Here is a 16,790-nt window from a genome sequence, read left to right on the forward strand (position 1 = left end):
AGTTTTTGCAAGGCTGCCAAGAACAACAGATAAATTTCCTAAACAACAAATCAAAGAGTCTCCAAACACCAACTCAGATATTCGAACGTCCACCAGGCTCGAGTATCAAACTTCTTTGCCTTTTGCAAAGAACTCCGGTTTCTCAGCTGGCTTTTATCTTCTTGAAAGAGGGGCCATTACCTTGCAGCCTTACTCCCGAGTCGCCCGTGCTGCTGCAGCTGCTCTTTCCTTCGAGCAGCCCTGCGTGCATGCGCACTGGGCACAGGCTCCTCGGGGACCTCTTCATCGCTGCTGCCAGCCTCCACAATCTCCAAAGGCAGCATTCCACTCCCTGATGGTCCTGGCCCCATCCCTGCATCACACGCAGGCCCCACATCTGAGTCTTCGCTCTCCGAGACCTCAGCTGTCCACATCTGCTGCCGGCGAATTACAACACCTTCAGAAGCGAGACTCCCTCTTCAGTTCTAAGCAGTACAGACAAATCAACTGATAAAAGAGTTCATTTAGTGACGGAAGTTACAACGGCACTGAAAAAAAGTGACACTTCCTAATTCTTTGCAGCCTCCCCATGGTCACGTGATCAAAATTCAGACGCTTGACAAACTGACTCATACCTATGACGCTTGCAATGTCCTGGGGTCACGTGATACCTTTTTGTGACCTTCTGACAAGCCAAGTCAATGGAGAAGCCTGACTCACTTAACAACAGTGTTACTAATTTAACAACTGCAGTGGTTTACTTAGCAACGGTGGCAAGGAAAGTTGTCAAATGGGCAAAATGACGTAACAGCTGACTTGCTGCATTGTGGTCGTAAATCGTGGATTACCTGTAGTCACATCTTGGTTGGAAAAGGCTATTTTGCATTCCTTCTTCAGTCCCTAGTAATGACCTAGTTCCTATACAATCCATCGCCCAAATGTGGTTGGCTTAATTTTTGTGAGAAGCCAGCCAATGATGATTTATCCAGTAAAACAACAACACCCCCCCCCCAAAAGTGGAGAAAGTCAGCACGCATCCAGCTTCTTAGGGAATGAAATATTTTGTGGAATATTAAAAAGACAGGATAGACTACTTCCTCTAAAGGAGAAATGGGAAATCTTAAGGGAAGCAGAAACCAGTCCCAGTCTCCCTGCCCCAAAACAGAAACTGAGGAGGGCAGTTTTTAGAAATGCAGATTTGGTAATCCATTCAGAAAGACTCGGTCAGACAGAAACTCCAGATAAGCAAGTAGGCAAGAAAAGATTAGCTCAGACAAACACCTAGGATTTGCATTTTCCCCTTTTGCCTATAGAGTCAGCCATGACCCCTATATGACCCCATAGGAATCAGAAAAGTTATAAAAAATCCGCCCACCCTCAACTCCATTTTGTCAGCTGTCCTAGAATCACATGCTATTGGTGGTTCTGCTTGTAAATAAACCAACTTTCTTTCCAATCAGCCTCCATTTTATTCCTGGCTTGGAACTGGATCTGGAATTTTTTTCCTATGAGTGTAATTGTGTGAACAACAATATTCAGAAGCAGAAAAGCTCCTGATCCTGGCAGAAGGGAAAATTGTTATTGTCACTGCTGTCCATTGCAAGCTTCTGCTCCTTTAATTTGTTAATTTCCTCTTATAAAGCCTTTCCCGTTAACCGCCATCCCCAAACTTGCTTATAGCAAATTCTATAGCTTAACTCTGAGATGGATTTCATCTCTTCTGCGCCTGCTTTACAAGAGATAAATCTTAACCTAGCATAATATAAATGAAGCTAGGAAGATGGGACCTGGGGAAGATAATTCTCTAGCGACAGGAAAATATTGCATTGCTCAGAAATGAAAAGCTCACATTTTTCATTAGACTTTTTTCCCCCTCCTGGTGCTTGAATAACTCTGATTATTCAGAGGTTTGCAGGAATGATTTAGTAGAGACCAGGATTCAGTTGGGATAAAGTTAATGAGTAACCAGATTTTAAGCCAAGAGCTTCCTAATTCTTGCCTATAGGCTCAGCAGGTAAAGTTCTTGTGCTAATCATGTAATGTATTTAAAAAGCCTTTTAGAAATACTTTAATCGCGAGATTATTTTTTTTAAAAAAAATACCCTGAGCATACACTAGAGGGCAGCCTGGCTCTTTAACTGCTCCTATTCTAATAGCCAAGTTGGATTTCAAGTTCACACACAACAAGGACACTAGGATTGTTTAAGAGGTTCTGACAAACAGGATTCACCAAAGCAAGGCCAGATTTTCTCTTGGTAACTATGACAAAGGCACATGTTCTCTTCCCAAACCAGCCTTGACATGAAGCAGTCTTGAGGGATGGATTTCGGAATCCTCTCCTTCGGTGTTTTTCAACTTTGGCAACTTGAAGATATGTGGACTTCAACTCCCAGAATTCCCCAGTCAGCATCTTCAACAGACCAGAAAGCCATATTTTATTTTTAAAATGAATTAAGCTACAACAGGGCCCAATAAGTTAAAAAAAAAAGAAGGTTTCACTAATCTGCATCAAGGGGAAAAACAGGACACCAATGTGGCAAATACATCTGTTGCTCCACTGTAAAATTGGAAGTGGTGGTAAGCCTCATTTTGGAGCCCTGGTGGGCCTCATCATGGGTCAGATTGGGTGACATCTTCAGATGGCAGTTATCTGAGGAAAGGGCGGGAATTGTTGTCATTGAATTGAACATTCGATCCAGCCACTTGAGTTTATGAAATGAGATGTCCACCTTGAAACATCTTGAAATGCTCTGTTTGGAACACACACACACACACACACACACACACACACACGTCTCCTGCTTGCTTGGTCTGGTTGAGCAAGGAGTGATAACTCTCTTAACTTTGGCCCATAATCTTCAGAAATGGAAATATTTTGCTTGGTTTTGGAGAGTTTCTCGAAACATGGCAACAAACAACAGTCTGAGGACCCAAATTCCAGGTTTTGAGATTCTGGAGGAGTTGAAAGAACAGCCAGTCTGCCTTCCTTTGCCTTTCTTCATTAAGAGTCCCCTCGTGTATGCCATCTAATTGGTCATTTTGAGAATGGATGCTTAGTACGTCCATTTTATTTTGTGAATGACTTCTCTGGGCTTTGCTTTATTGAAGGTCAATCATGCTCAAGGAGAAGTCCTAGACCACAACTGATGTCCTGCAGATGTTTTGGGCATTAACTCCCATCATTTTTTTGCTATTAGTTACATACTGGAGATAACCGTGGTTGAGATCGAAAGGATCAGGTTGCCCCTGAGCTAAATTCTGGAGAAGCACATTCAACTTTCCACAGTTTCTTCTCTGAAATAAAACATCAAGTTTCTTGCTTGTTTAACCCCCGCTGGTGCCTCTGACTGCTGCTTAATCCACTTACACTATTTCTTTGATGAAATTGAATTACATCCCAGCTTTTCACTAGGATATAGCGTCCAAGATAGCTAACACTATTTTAAAACACACACACACACACAAAATGAAGAACAACACAAGGACATTAAATTCATATTAAACAAACAGCTCCCACCAAAACATGTTCAGCAGGTACCTACCAACTGTAGGCACACGATGCTAATACAAGTGGGATCAAAAGTGATTGTTGTTAATCTCTGCGGATCACAGGGTGGCTAAAGGCTTAGTTGCAACCCTTATTGTTTTTCTGGTCTGCTGGCAGCCTGGCTCAAAGGGAAGGACCAGCCTCTGCTGGGGAGAAGGCCTGCTCCCCTCACTTTGCAAGAAAGGCGTTTCCAAGGAAACTGACACTGAACTTGGAGCATTGAATGGCCTTTCCTTTTGCAGATGCATGAAATCACCCCCCCCAAAATGAACAGGCAGACGTGCTATTAAGCTTGTAAAGCAGCTTTTGGCCCCAAGTACCATGTTCTCCCACAATTGTGTTATTTCAGCCTGTCAAAACTGATTTCCGATTTTCCCTGCTGTTGCCAGCAATCTGACATGGAGATCACTTGCAAAATTCAGGGACCTCACGTCCTCGTTTCTTGCTTCCTCGGCTGATGAGATCCTCAGCTTCATTATTTTATTCTGCATCATAATATTTTCCATATATTTCACATTGCAAAGGGCCAGGCAGAACAACTTTCACCCTCAGGAAAGCACGACAGCATACTGTTCTTCCAGAGAGCTAATTTAAATTTGAGTTCAGGAGTTAATTTACCACTTGTTGTTGTGGCTGGGAGCACATCTGATATATTTGAACAGAATTTTCAGCCCAGACGAGATTTAGCTTCCTTCCACCTTCAGGGCAAAGTGACACAGTCTTGATTTTCCCTTGTTGCCATGTAATCCATAAACATATTGTGCCACCATCCAGCAGATAGTGGATGGAACGAAACAAACTTCACAAGGCAGAGTGAAGTGTTGGGAAGAAATATCCTTCTGTGTTCAGTTCCAAGTGGGGAAGAAGGCACTGAAAACATGGAGGATGCTTGGAAAGATGGTTTAATGGTGGATAGAATCACATGGCTTGGAGCTCCAAAGTGAAAAGGACAATCACATGCTTCATGATGTTGGGTGAAGGAAAAGAAAAATGGAAGAGATCCTGAGAGACCCTGGAGTTTATTCCTTCTGTTAGGATTTGAATTTGAGCTTGTATTCTGATTGGTTGTCAGACTCCCATGGAGCCATGCAGGGGAAACTCTGTAGACTACCATACAGGTAATCCTTGCTGGATGATGATGTAATAAAAAGGCTTTGGGCAATTCCTATTATAGCTTTACCTGGAGTAGATCTTTATTATGTAAAATAGACTGGCCCAGGACAGATTAATAGTCCATCAGCAAAGGTGGGTGGGGGGCTGAATTTCTGCCTCTGAGTTTCTACTTTTCTTCTTAGGGGAAATATTCTGCCTTTTTAGTATATCCTAAAATATTTCATTTTCCTTGGAGAGGGGTAGGTTTTAGCTTCCAACAGTACATTACCATTGTTAGAAGGATGGATCAGAATAGTGGCTCAGAAAACAACCAAAAATGAAAGGAACCCCAAATCCTAGCTGAAATTGATCAGAATTATTTCTAACGTCCTTGGCTTTGGTCTCGCCTAGATAGTTTTGGGCATCGGAGGAGTTAGTCATGTCAGCCAGATGGCGGTTTCAGAAGATGACAGCCCATCCTTGCTTGAGGGAGATGGAAGCTGCTATCAGCCAATATCACTCCCAGTCTGCTGGTTTTGCTGTATATTCTCCAACTTGCGTTGCGGTTACATAGTGGGAGGTGTTGGAAGTTAAAACCCACCCCTCTCCTTGGAAAATGAAATATTTTAGGATATACTAAAAAGGCAGAATATTTCCCCTAAAAAGAAAAGTAGAAACTCAGAGAGGCAGAAACTCAGCCCTCCCACACCTTTGCTAATGGACCATTACTCTGGCCTAAGCTAGCCTATTTTACATAACAAAGTTCTACGCCAGGTAAAGCAAACCCAAAGCCTTTTCATTACATCATTTATTTTTGTTTTCTTCCCCAGGCACCAAAAAGGGCTCAATATTTAAAAACAGCAAGCAACACCATTTTTAAGTATGAAATTCCATTCCAAATCTCATCCTAGCATCCGTTTTTGCATTTGAGATCCAAAAAATTTTGCCTCCTCAGGCACCAGTTTTTCTGGTGGCATCACGCATTTTCTTATGCACCAAAAAGGCTTGATTTTTTTTAAAACAGCAAGCAACATCATTTTTAAGCATGGAATTCCACTCCGAATCTTATCCTCATGTCTGTCTTTGCATTTGGATTGAAAAAATATTCCCCCCCCCCCGGCACCAGTTTTCCTGACCCCTTAGTTATATAACCTCTTTTGGGCCCCACCTTAGTGTTTCCTGTTCCTGTGTAAGAAATGTATCCCATTGGCTGTCAGACTCCCAGGGGCGGGGGTCTTATTTAACTTTGTAGGTTTTGTCTGGACCACATCGCTTCACCTTAGTGATGTCTGATGCAATTTTCCCAGGCCAGGTGGTGAGATGGGTAGAGGCCTCTGTTATGTAGAATACTCTGGTTCAGGCCTTAATGGCCCTCCCATTAACAAAATTGGGGGGTGGGGGGGTGAGCTTCTGCCTCTCTAAGTTTCTACCTCCTTTTTAGGGGAAATATTGTGCCTTTTAAATATTTCCTACCTAGGATATTTCATTTTTCTAGTGCCAACTTCCTACAGAATGATATATTGATATTGTTTATCTATTTGTGTTTATTGATGGCTGGTTTGTGAATCTGTTGTGAATTCTGCATAGGCATCTGGAAGGGCATTTGGTCAGTAAACAGCGCCATCCAGTCACCCTGACCCTATCCTAAATTAAAGGATACAGGCCCATAAAAAGGGAGTTAAGGCGGTAAGAAATCAGTAACAAATGATTTTACAGATGCTATAAAATATGCTTTCCCTCTATTCTAACCTTGGATTTTCCTTCTTCCATTACAATGGCTATTCTTTTTGCCTTACACCTTTCTTCTCTCCTTTACATCTTTGATTTTGGCCTGAATAAACAAACGGAATCTCTTGTTCAATGCTTGTGATATAAAATTTTAGTTTTTTGCACCTTGTAATTTAGAATGCTTGATCTGCTGACCATTTGTATTCTTTTATGGTTTCATTTCATTTATTTTACGCTGCTTTGTTTTATTGTCTACATTCACAGACATACCATATCACATCATAATGCTTCATAATTTTAAGATCCGTAGCAAGTCCAATGATTTATGATGAGTTCTGAATGTTGAAAAGGTTTGCAATTTATAACCTTGTTATTTGTTCATGAATCTATACCTTAAATAGCTATTCCTACAGTGCTTGTTATTTCATATAGTTGGATGCCCCTGAATTATAGGATTGCTAAAAGAAAAAAGAAATAACTGATCTAAGATCAAAATAGATGTTGACGATGATGATGATAACCAATGAAGCGAACAATAGTGTTTGTCTTTTCTCAGAAGCCATTGTAAATGTGATTAGTGCTGTTTGCTCTCTCTTGGTTTGTTTAATTCTGTATAAGAAGATTGTGGTTCTATTACCCACTTACTAGTAAATAAGTTTCATTTGATTCAGTTGGACTAATTTGATATAGGTATGCTTAAGATAATGCAGAACAAATAGCAATTTAGCCAAACACCTTCAAAAGAGAAAAACAAAATCCTGATTGCATAGATGGTTTGTATTGATCGGGGAAAGATGTGGATAATTGGAAGAAACTAACGAAGCAATTTCCCCCTCCAAAATCATAGCGTCATCTACTTCAGAGTAGGAACGGGAGAAGAAATGTGCAACTGGTGTGTAAAAGAAATGCTTGCAACTGACGTCCTTGCTTATTTTGGGAGTGACTTTTCAGGATGCTGAACTGGGGTTTAATTTTAGCATCTTAAAAACTGAAATGGCAGTGCTGGGAGTTGAAATATATACATATTAAAGTTGCCAAGTTTTTTTGTTTAAATGGTGCAAGATTGATAAAGCGGGGGGCATCTGCTCCCATAGGGCAGAGCATAAAAAACTCAAAATGGCAGCTGAAAGCAAAGCCCTGCTCTTTCACATAGGTGTTGTAAAAGGAAAAACGTCCGGTAGCTTCAACTGAACAGTGGCAGCTGCCACCTTGACTTTAGACCTCTAAGGGACGAGGTGGCTCAGTGGCTAAGACGCTGAGCTTGTCGATCAGAAAGTTCGGCAGTTCGGTGGTTCGAATCCCTAGCACCGGGTAATGGAATGAGCTCCTGTTACTTGTCCCAGCTTCTGCCAACCTAGCAGTTCAAAAGCAAGTAGAAAAATAGGGACCACTTTGGTGGGAAGGTAATAGTGTTTCATGCATTTAGTCATGCCAGCCACATGACCACGGAGACGTCTTTGGACAGTGTTGGCTCTTTGGCTTTGAAATGGAGATGAGCACCACCCCCTAGAGCCGGAAACGACTAGCACAAATGTGCGAGGGAAACCTTTACATTAAGGACCGCCTAATGAATCTTTAATGCTAGTCTTGGGATAAAGAAGACAGAGTTTCTTTGAATGATATGCAATGTTTCTTCCTACCATGTTTCTCCAACAATACGCCCCACCCCCCAATAGGAAGACCCAGCATGTTTTCTAGGCATGAAATGAAATTAAGCCCCTCCCCTCAAATTTAGGCCTAGTTTAAAACATGTGAAATTGGGGGCGGGCAAGTGGGGGGGAACTTGCCATTAGTGTCCTGCAGGCAGCTACTCCTCACCATCAGCTGCTCCTAACAGCCAATCATGGTGGAGCACAGAGGGCTCCTTTACCCCCACCAAGCGCCTTTGCTGCAGACCTGGGTCAGCAGGCGGGCGGCGTTGGCGTGGATGTCTGGCAGCGTTTCAGCCACTTCTCAGGCCTCCATAGCTTCCATGGTTCCCACCGGTGCTGGCGCCTCTCTCGCCAGTGCTGTCTCCAACAACAGCGTCTGAGTTGCTCCCGCTTTCCCCCCGTCCCCGTAACAACAGGAAAAAAAAAACATTTTGAGGTACCTGGGAGTGCTGCATGCTGCATTTTGGTTTAATCCTGAGCGGCTGGGTGGGCGTGAGAAGAGCTGAGTGAGCGTCTCTGCTGCTGCTACCCTTGGTGCGCCAGCCTCGGGCTCTGCAAGTTTGCAAAAGTCCCGGTGTGCAGCCCGTTCCGGCATTCCAAACACCCAGGCTGAGCTGCAGCTGTCCCTCTCTTGCCAGCACCGTCTCCAACAACAGCGGCAGCAGAAGCGGGAACCGTGGAAGCATTTCACCCGCTTCTTGGGTGGGGGAGCTGCCTCCGTAACTTCCACGGTTCCCGCCGCTGCTGCCGCTATTGTTGGAGACGGCGCTGGCAAGAGAGGGACAGCTGCAACTTGGCCTGGGCGCACTTGGAATGCAGGAACGGGTTGCGCACCGGGACTTTTGCAAACTTGCAGAGCCCAAGGCTGGAGCACCAAGGGTAGCAACAGCAGAGACGCTCGCTCGGCTCTTTTCACGCCCACCCAGCCACTCGGGATTAAACCAAAATGCAGCGCATGGCACTCCCAGGTACCTCAAAATGTTTTTTTTTTCCTGTTGTTACAGGGACGGGGGAAAAGCGGGAGCGACTCAGATGCTGCTGTTGGAGACAGCGCTGGCAAGAGAGGCTCCAGCACCAGTGGGAACCGTGGAAGCTACAGGGGCCTGAGAAGTGGCTGAAATGCTGCCGGCAGACATCCCTGCCCGCCCGCTGACCTGGGTCTTCAGTGCTTGGTGGGGGTAAGAGAGCCCTCAGCCCTCCACCATGATTGGCCGTTAGGAGTGGCTGGTGGCGAGGCATGGCTGCTGGTGGAGCAGGCGATGGTGCGTGGGGGGTGGGGGGAGAAAGAAAATAATTCACCCCTGAAAAGACCTTTTAGCTGTTTTTTCAGGGCTCAAAAAAAAAAAAAAAAAGACCCAGCCTTATTATATGAGAAACACGGTAGGTTTCTTGCCACCTGGACTGAATTGTATTTATAAGATAATTAATGCCAGGGTCCAATCTGGGTCGACTGGCACCAATTATTTAGTCTTTCAATCACGTCCCTGGCTGTTTTTGTACCTGCTCATACAACAATCTTTGTAGCAGCAAAATGGAATCTACGTCCTTGTTTATTGCAAAGTGAGGCTCTCCGTGAGTTCAGGTCTCCCCTTCTGGCCACTTGCTTGTGTCATGACAATCTGGTGGTTAGTTTTCTCCCCATCTGCCTCCATAACCACAGGGGCAATCCATACAGGGGACCTGGTCAAATCAACAACATTTCAGAAGGCAACTGAAATGGTTTCTGCATCCTTGCTAAGAAAGTCAAGAGAACGTTCATCTACTTTTTCGTTTCTATTAGCCTGTTTGGCTGCTTCTAAATCAGATGCAAGTTTCCAAATGATCAAATAGCTCTTTTCCTCTTCTTCTTGGCCTGCAGTGATTTTCTCTTTATAGAAGCAAACATATGAATTAGCCAAGGAGTTGCTGTTGCTGCCAAGGTGTTGGCATATGTTACCTAGGGAGCATCATGACTCTAGCAAATGTAAGCAAATGCCTGTGGCTACCTCAACAAACTCGGCAATGAACCAAGCTGGAAAACAATCTCTGTTTTCCCCCAAGATGGCCAAAAGCTAAACAGAGAATGAAGCAAATTGAAAAGGTAAATTCACAAAATGGCATTCATTTTTGAAAGTCCCAATTTGGTTGTTTAATAAACCAGGCTTTATCTGGGTGGTGACAACACCCAGGGATAATATAGCTCACCTTGCCTCTCTGGAGAACAGGATTAGATCTTCAGGCAAATAACCTGGAGGAATGCAGCAAGCATTAATTAAGAAAGGGCAATAATTAAGAACCATAGTCATGTAGAGACATCATGCATCTCTGGTACAGCACAACTCATAGAATTATATTGCCTTTTGGATGTTTTTTAGACCCTAAAAACCCTATTCTATCAAGAAAGTCAAATGAAATGATCCCCAACACAAATTTGCACATAGTTAGATATTAAACTATATGTCAAAATGGAGAACAGGATTTTCCATAACTGCAACACTGCAAAGGATCCAAGCAAATATGCCAACTTAAGGAGTATATATGAAATCCACAAGTGCTGTTTCCCTTCCAATTTGTTCATACGATTAGTAATCCAAGAATAAGCAAATTAATGGCACATCCCTTTACTCAAGGTTTACAAAGCGCTCTCTGTTACCTAGCTCAGTCAAGATCAGAAGCAATCTTTGAAGGACAAAGATTCACTTGAATATCTTCCTGTGTTAAATGTCATTTGCAGACTGACAGCCATTGATCCCAGCAGCTTCCTTCTGACTAGTCCTCAGCTGTTACTACACAAGTGCCTTTTTCTTCCAGCTTATTTCCCACAATTTCCTGTAGTAATGCAGTGCTTGAAGGTTTTCTTGGACATTTAGCTGATTATTCTCTTCATCTAGATCAGGGTTGTTAAATCTTGATTTCATTGAGGGACGCATCAGGGTTGTGTTTGATCTTGGGGGCCCATGATGGGCATGGCAGTTTGACATCATTCATGTTGGGGGGCGTGCCCGTGGTGACCTGATCACTCTGCCAGCAAATATGTGCTCCTTAGCTCCGTTTTCAGTTACAATGGCCTCCTGTGACACTCTGCCAGCAAAAATGGAGCTCGGAAGGGCCTCTGTTTTCGCTGGCAGAGGCATTGCAGGCCAATCTTTTGCTGTTTTCAGGGTGGCTCTGCAGGCCAGATCTAAGCACCCTGTGGGCTGGATCCAGCCCCTGGGCCTTGAATTTGACACCCGTGATCTAGATGGACAAGTGTCAGTGCCACACAGTCAGAGAACCCACACAAAACACATTAGGCTAGTTTGTTGATAAATAGAAATTAAAGTACAAGTTTAGTTGGGTTCTGAAATGAATGATCCCTTAAGAGGAGTGAGAGCCACTGTGCTGATGTCTTAACCACAACTCCTGCTTCCTGGGGTATTGCAAATGCAGGTAATGTTTGAAAAGCCAGAAGCATATTTGAAAGTCCAGGTTCTGAGGTGGACGTACACACAAAAGACTGCAATTGGGGTTGCCTTGCCTGTCCACAAAACAGGTGGATATGGGACAATGCCAAAGAACGTTTTTACAGATGGCCACCTCATCTGCTGCCTTATTGGAACCTTAAAGGAGTCTAAAGCCATTCCACTAAATAGATAAGATGGTAGAAGCTGATGTTGTGCTTAACAGCATGCCAGCATCCCATGTATTTTTTTTATTTAGAAGAATCTTTTTTGGAAAAAAAAACCCAAGTCAGATAATTATTGGGAATCTGTTAGGCACAGGGGTGGGATTCTACCGGTTTGGACCAGTTCTATAGAACTGGTTGTTACGATTCTGTGCAGTTCAGAGAACCAGCAAATCATGTCCCTTGCTGGGCCCGCCCCTCTCCTCCCCACCCAGTCAGTCCTTATCACCCATGCAAAGCATAGCGTACATGCCTGATATCGTTGACTGCATTCTCCCCCATCCAGTCATTTCTTAAGATATTTCCTTTTTTCTCCTCATGATGATCAGTTGTTCCGACAATCAGCTGTGCCAGCATCCCCCTAGCTGTCTTACTGTTTCGCCCAGGAGGCTTCCCTGAGGCCCAGGAAGCAAAAAGGGGCACACGGGGGGGGGGTGTGCTGCAAAAAAGAAGCCACGCCCACCCAGTCACATGGCCATGCCCACCTAGCCACGCCCACAGAACCGGTTGTTAAAAACTTTGAATCCCACCCCTGATTAGGCACCAAAGCTCTGTGTGTGTTTGTGTGTGTGTGTGTGTTTGTGCTCACAATGATGTCCAGTATATTAAGTTGGGAAAGGGTGGGCTACAGTCATCACCTTGTTCCAATTTCCAGTATACGGTGGTGGAGACACTCAAGGGTTGAGTTGAGTTGAGTTTCAAAGGATCCTTAAAAATGTATGATGGCATAAATCAAGCACTCTTTTTTTTATCTTTTAATGACCCCATAATCCCTTGCATTGGGGTGAAATTGGAGCAACTGAAGGGAGCTGAGTGTTTACTGGCTGGATGCCCTCCCTGTCGCCAATGCAGAGTTCACAGCAGTTAGTTAGCTCTCTTCCCATAAAAAGCATCTTAAATTTTTGCAACCATTTGCTTATTCTAGCACATATCTAGCATACATACAATGATGCCTAATTATTAACCCTCTGGGACTCTGGCCTGCACATCACAGCCATTCTGTGGTCTCTGAAGTTCTTGAGTGGTGAACTACATAAAACAGCCCCACAAAGGTGCAAAGCTCATCAAAGCTTGCTTGCAGTTGCTATGTTTGAACTTGTTAAATTTTGCCACGTGTCTCCCAGAAAATGACTAAGCATACACTGACCAACATATCCGGATGTCTTCAAAAATTAATGCTCACAAATGCGAAGCAGCTGGTGTCTGGACTGTTGTTCTCCAGACCTTTTAACTTTATTATGGAATTATGCATCTGTGTCTATATGTTTCTTTTGACTAGGGGGCTGAGAAAGGGAAAAGGGGTTCTCTGTATAGTAAAGTAAAGGTGAGGTTCATAGGTTGCAGTTGCTGGCATCGAATATATGTATATATTATATTGAATCTTCCTGATTATTTCATGTTGGAACCCGTCAACAACATTCAATCATTTTCTCTCTGTGTGTACATTTTACCTTTTGTTAATTGATTCTTTTAAAAATTCCTTTTATATGTGGAATGCTTGTAAAATATTCCCGAGGAAGCATCCAGGGCACTGCATCATGTTTAGGGAACACACACACACACACACACACACACACTTACACCTTCTCTAACTGAAGAAGGGCTCCTCATAGAAAAGAAGAAGAAAAAACCAGGTATCCCATGAGAGTTTGTGCACTCAAGGATACAAAACTATCCAGTTTCCCCAAAAAACTTCCTGAAGTGGGATTTTTGTTTTCCAAACTTGCTATGGATCATTTGTTGTGTATCACAATCTGTTGGAGATTGGTTTTTTTCCCCCTATGTTTTTTGTTTTAATTTTTCTCAGTAAAAAAAAACAAAACAGGCAAATCCAGCCAACGAATCTGACCGCATAGAAAGCAAGTGAGAATTACCCTTCTGATTTTCCCTGTCTCAGCCCTTATAGTGAAAGAAGCACAAAGATATTTGGGGTGAAATGAATTTGGAGTCATATTTGTGTTCAGATTGGCAAATAGCCTGCTGGAATTCTTTTCTCTTGAATTTAAAAAGGATCAGGGTGTTCTGGACTAGCAGGCTCGTAGCCTGCAAATCTGATTGGCCTGCTGAAAGCCGATCGTGATTGGTCACCATAGACTGATGCGATTGGCCAGTAAACGGGCTGCCGTGATTGGCCCTGCCAAGAGCGGCAAACTCAAATCGCCTTCATTGGCTGCCTAGCCGCAGCCAGCCCTATAAAAGGGGCTGCTGTGGCTGGGTTTAGTTGCTCAGATCTGAAGTCACAAATAAAGAGCTTTAGTTACTGTCTGAGTCTTGCCTCCGTTCTTGAACCATCCTCCCAGATACAACACTGGCGACGAGGATGGGATGCGGAGGCAACAGAAGCTATTAAATTGAGCTAGCTGAAGGAGCACGTGGCTGACAGAGCGCAACGACGGCGACATGGCCAGCAGCACTATACCACCCGCACCATTCGATCCAGCTAGCGAAGATTGGGACTCATACATGGACAGATTTCAAATGTTCCTGGAGTCCAATAACCTCAAAGATGCCACGCCCAGCAAGAAACGAGCCGTTTTTCTAACCCATTGTGGACCAGCCATTTTTAAGATGGCTAAAGCCTTAGCCAAGCCAGCTGAAGTTAAGGCCATGGATTGGGACACCCTTGCTCCCATCCTGCGCAACCATTATGCCCCAGCCGTGCCAACTCTCATTCGCAGACATGAGTTCTACCAGAGGGACCAGCGTAAGGGTGAGAGCGTTGGGGATTTTGTGGCAGACCTGAGGAACCTGGGTGGCTTGTGTGGCTTCGCCAACCTTGAGGAAGCCATGAGAGATCGCATCGTCCTTGGCCTCAGAGACCCAACCACTCAGAGCAAGATCATGGCCAAGGGAGACATCGCGCTTGCAGATGCCATAGCAGACGCCACAGCAGCTGAAGCCACTCGTAAATTGGCAGCACGAATGCGTCGAACCAGCGGGACCAACCGCCAACCCACCAATGATGCTGGGAAACCTTCAGACAAGTACACATCAACCACCCATCACGAAGACGTCGAGTCATCCTCAGACAGCGAGGAAGAAGAAGTCCACAGGCTCTGGTCAGAACGTGAGCAACGGGACCAGCGGGGTCGCAAAGCCAACTACCAATGCGCCAGATGCAGGGGAAACCATCCCCGATCCGAATGCAGATTCTTAGATGCCATATGCCGTTTTTGCGAGAAACGGGGACACATCGCGAAGGTATGCAGAAACAAGAGAAATTCCAGCCCCAGACAGAGAGGGAGCAGCCCAAAGAGAAACGATGGCAATGCCACCATGCAGAGGGACCGCCCTAGCAACCAGTGGAACCAGTACAGCAGACCCCGAAGGTTTAACGACGCCCCCAGGTGAGAGGAGGCTCATCAAACCATCATCATCGGCCACGCTTCATCATTTGACGCTAAAAAGATCCGAGTAGAGGTCACGATTGAAAACAAACTGTGCAACATGGAAGTCGACTCTGGGTCATCACTATCCATGGTATCCTGGAGAACACTCAAGTGGCTAGTCCCCAACATCCGACGCCAAGACCTCAGTAGTCAGAGAATCATACTAAAAGACTACCAAGGCAACCGGATTCCAGTCGCAGGTACCCGCCATGTGCAGGTCTCGTTCAAGGGACATAAGGCAATTCTACCACTCACCATCGTAGACCGAGATCGGCCAAGTCTATTGGGTCTTCAGTGGTTCGCGCCACTAGGAATTGGAGTGGCTGGCATCCATCACACTGAAGACAATGACTGGGAGGCAGCTCTCGTCCACGATTTCCGAGAAGTGTTCAATGAAAGCCTAGGCAAGTACAAGGGGTCCCCCATTTCATTTAATCTTCGCCCCGACATAGCACCCATTCGTCTAAAGCCACGCCGAGTTCCCTTTGCTCTTAAATCCAAAATTGACAAGCAACTGGACAAATTAATTGCACAAGGCGTGTTAGAACCTATTGACCACGCCCGATGGGAGACACCAATTGTCACCCCCATAAAACCTGACGGGTCCATAAGAATCTGCAGTGACTACAAGGCCACCCTCAATCACGCGCTACAGCAGAGTGCCTGCCCAGTGCCAGTTGTTCAACATCTCTTGCATTCACTTGGGGGTGGCAAAATATTCGCAAAATTAGATCTGGCCCAAGCGTATCAACAGCTACCAGTTGATCCCGAGACTGCAGAAGCCCAAACTATAGTCACACATCGTGGTGCATTCAAATGCAACAGACTCCAGTTTGGTGTAAGCGTAGCCCCAGGCATCTTTCAAAGCCTGATGGAGAGACTATTACAAGGGATAAAAGGGGTCGTGCCCTATTTTGATGACGTATTAATAGCAGCACCCACAAAAAAACAATTAGAAAAACGTCTCAGAACGGTCCTACAGAGGTTCAAAAATGCTGGCCTCAAGGTTAAGAAAGAAAAGTGCCAGCTTTGCACAGAAAGGGTGGAGTTTCTTGGCTACCTTCTTGACAAGCAGGGAATCCACCCCACAGAAAAAAAATTGGCAGCTATCAAAAACGCCCCAAGACCTAAAAACAAAACCGACCTCCAAGCCTTCCTTGGACTTATTAACTTTTATAACATCTTCCTACCCCAGAAGGCAACTGTTGCTGAGCCCCTTTATAGACTACTCGATAAAAGGGCATCCTGGAATTGAGGACGTCGGGAGGAACATGCCTTCCAGCAAGTAAAAGACCTCCTTACCTCAAAGGCAGTACTAATTCAGTATAACGAGACACTACCTTTGACTGTCACGTGTGACGCCTCACCATTTGGGGTAGGGGCCATCCTGAGCCACGTCCTACCAAACGGCTCAGAAGCACCAATTGCATTTTTTTCACGAACTCTATCAAAAACAGAAAGAAACTATAGCCAATTAGATAAGGAAGCCCTTGCTATTGTCTCTGCAATAAAATGTTTTCATGAATATGTTTATGGGAGACCGTTTTCTATTATAACGGATCATAAGCCACTACTTGGGATCCTGGCGGGCGACAAACCTACTCCACACATTCTCTCCCCCAGAATGATGCGATGGTCGGAATTTCTCGCTGCCTACGACTATCAATTAAAGTACCGCCCGGGGAAATCTATTCCCCACGCAGATGCCTTAAGCTGCTCACCGCTACCCGAGCCACAGGAAGACCCAGCTCCCACACTCC

The sequence above is a fragment of the Pseudonaja textilis genome, chromosome 4 (assembly GCF_049901715.1).
Source record: "Pseudonaja textilis isolate UNSWEBS1 chromosome 4, rPseTex1.2, whole genome shotgun sequence".
Taxonomy (NCBI): Eukaryota; Metazoa; Chordata; class Lepidosauria; order Squamata; family Elapidae; genus Pseudonaja; species Pseudonaja textilis.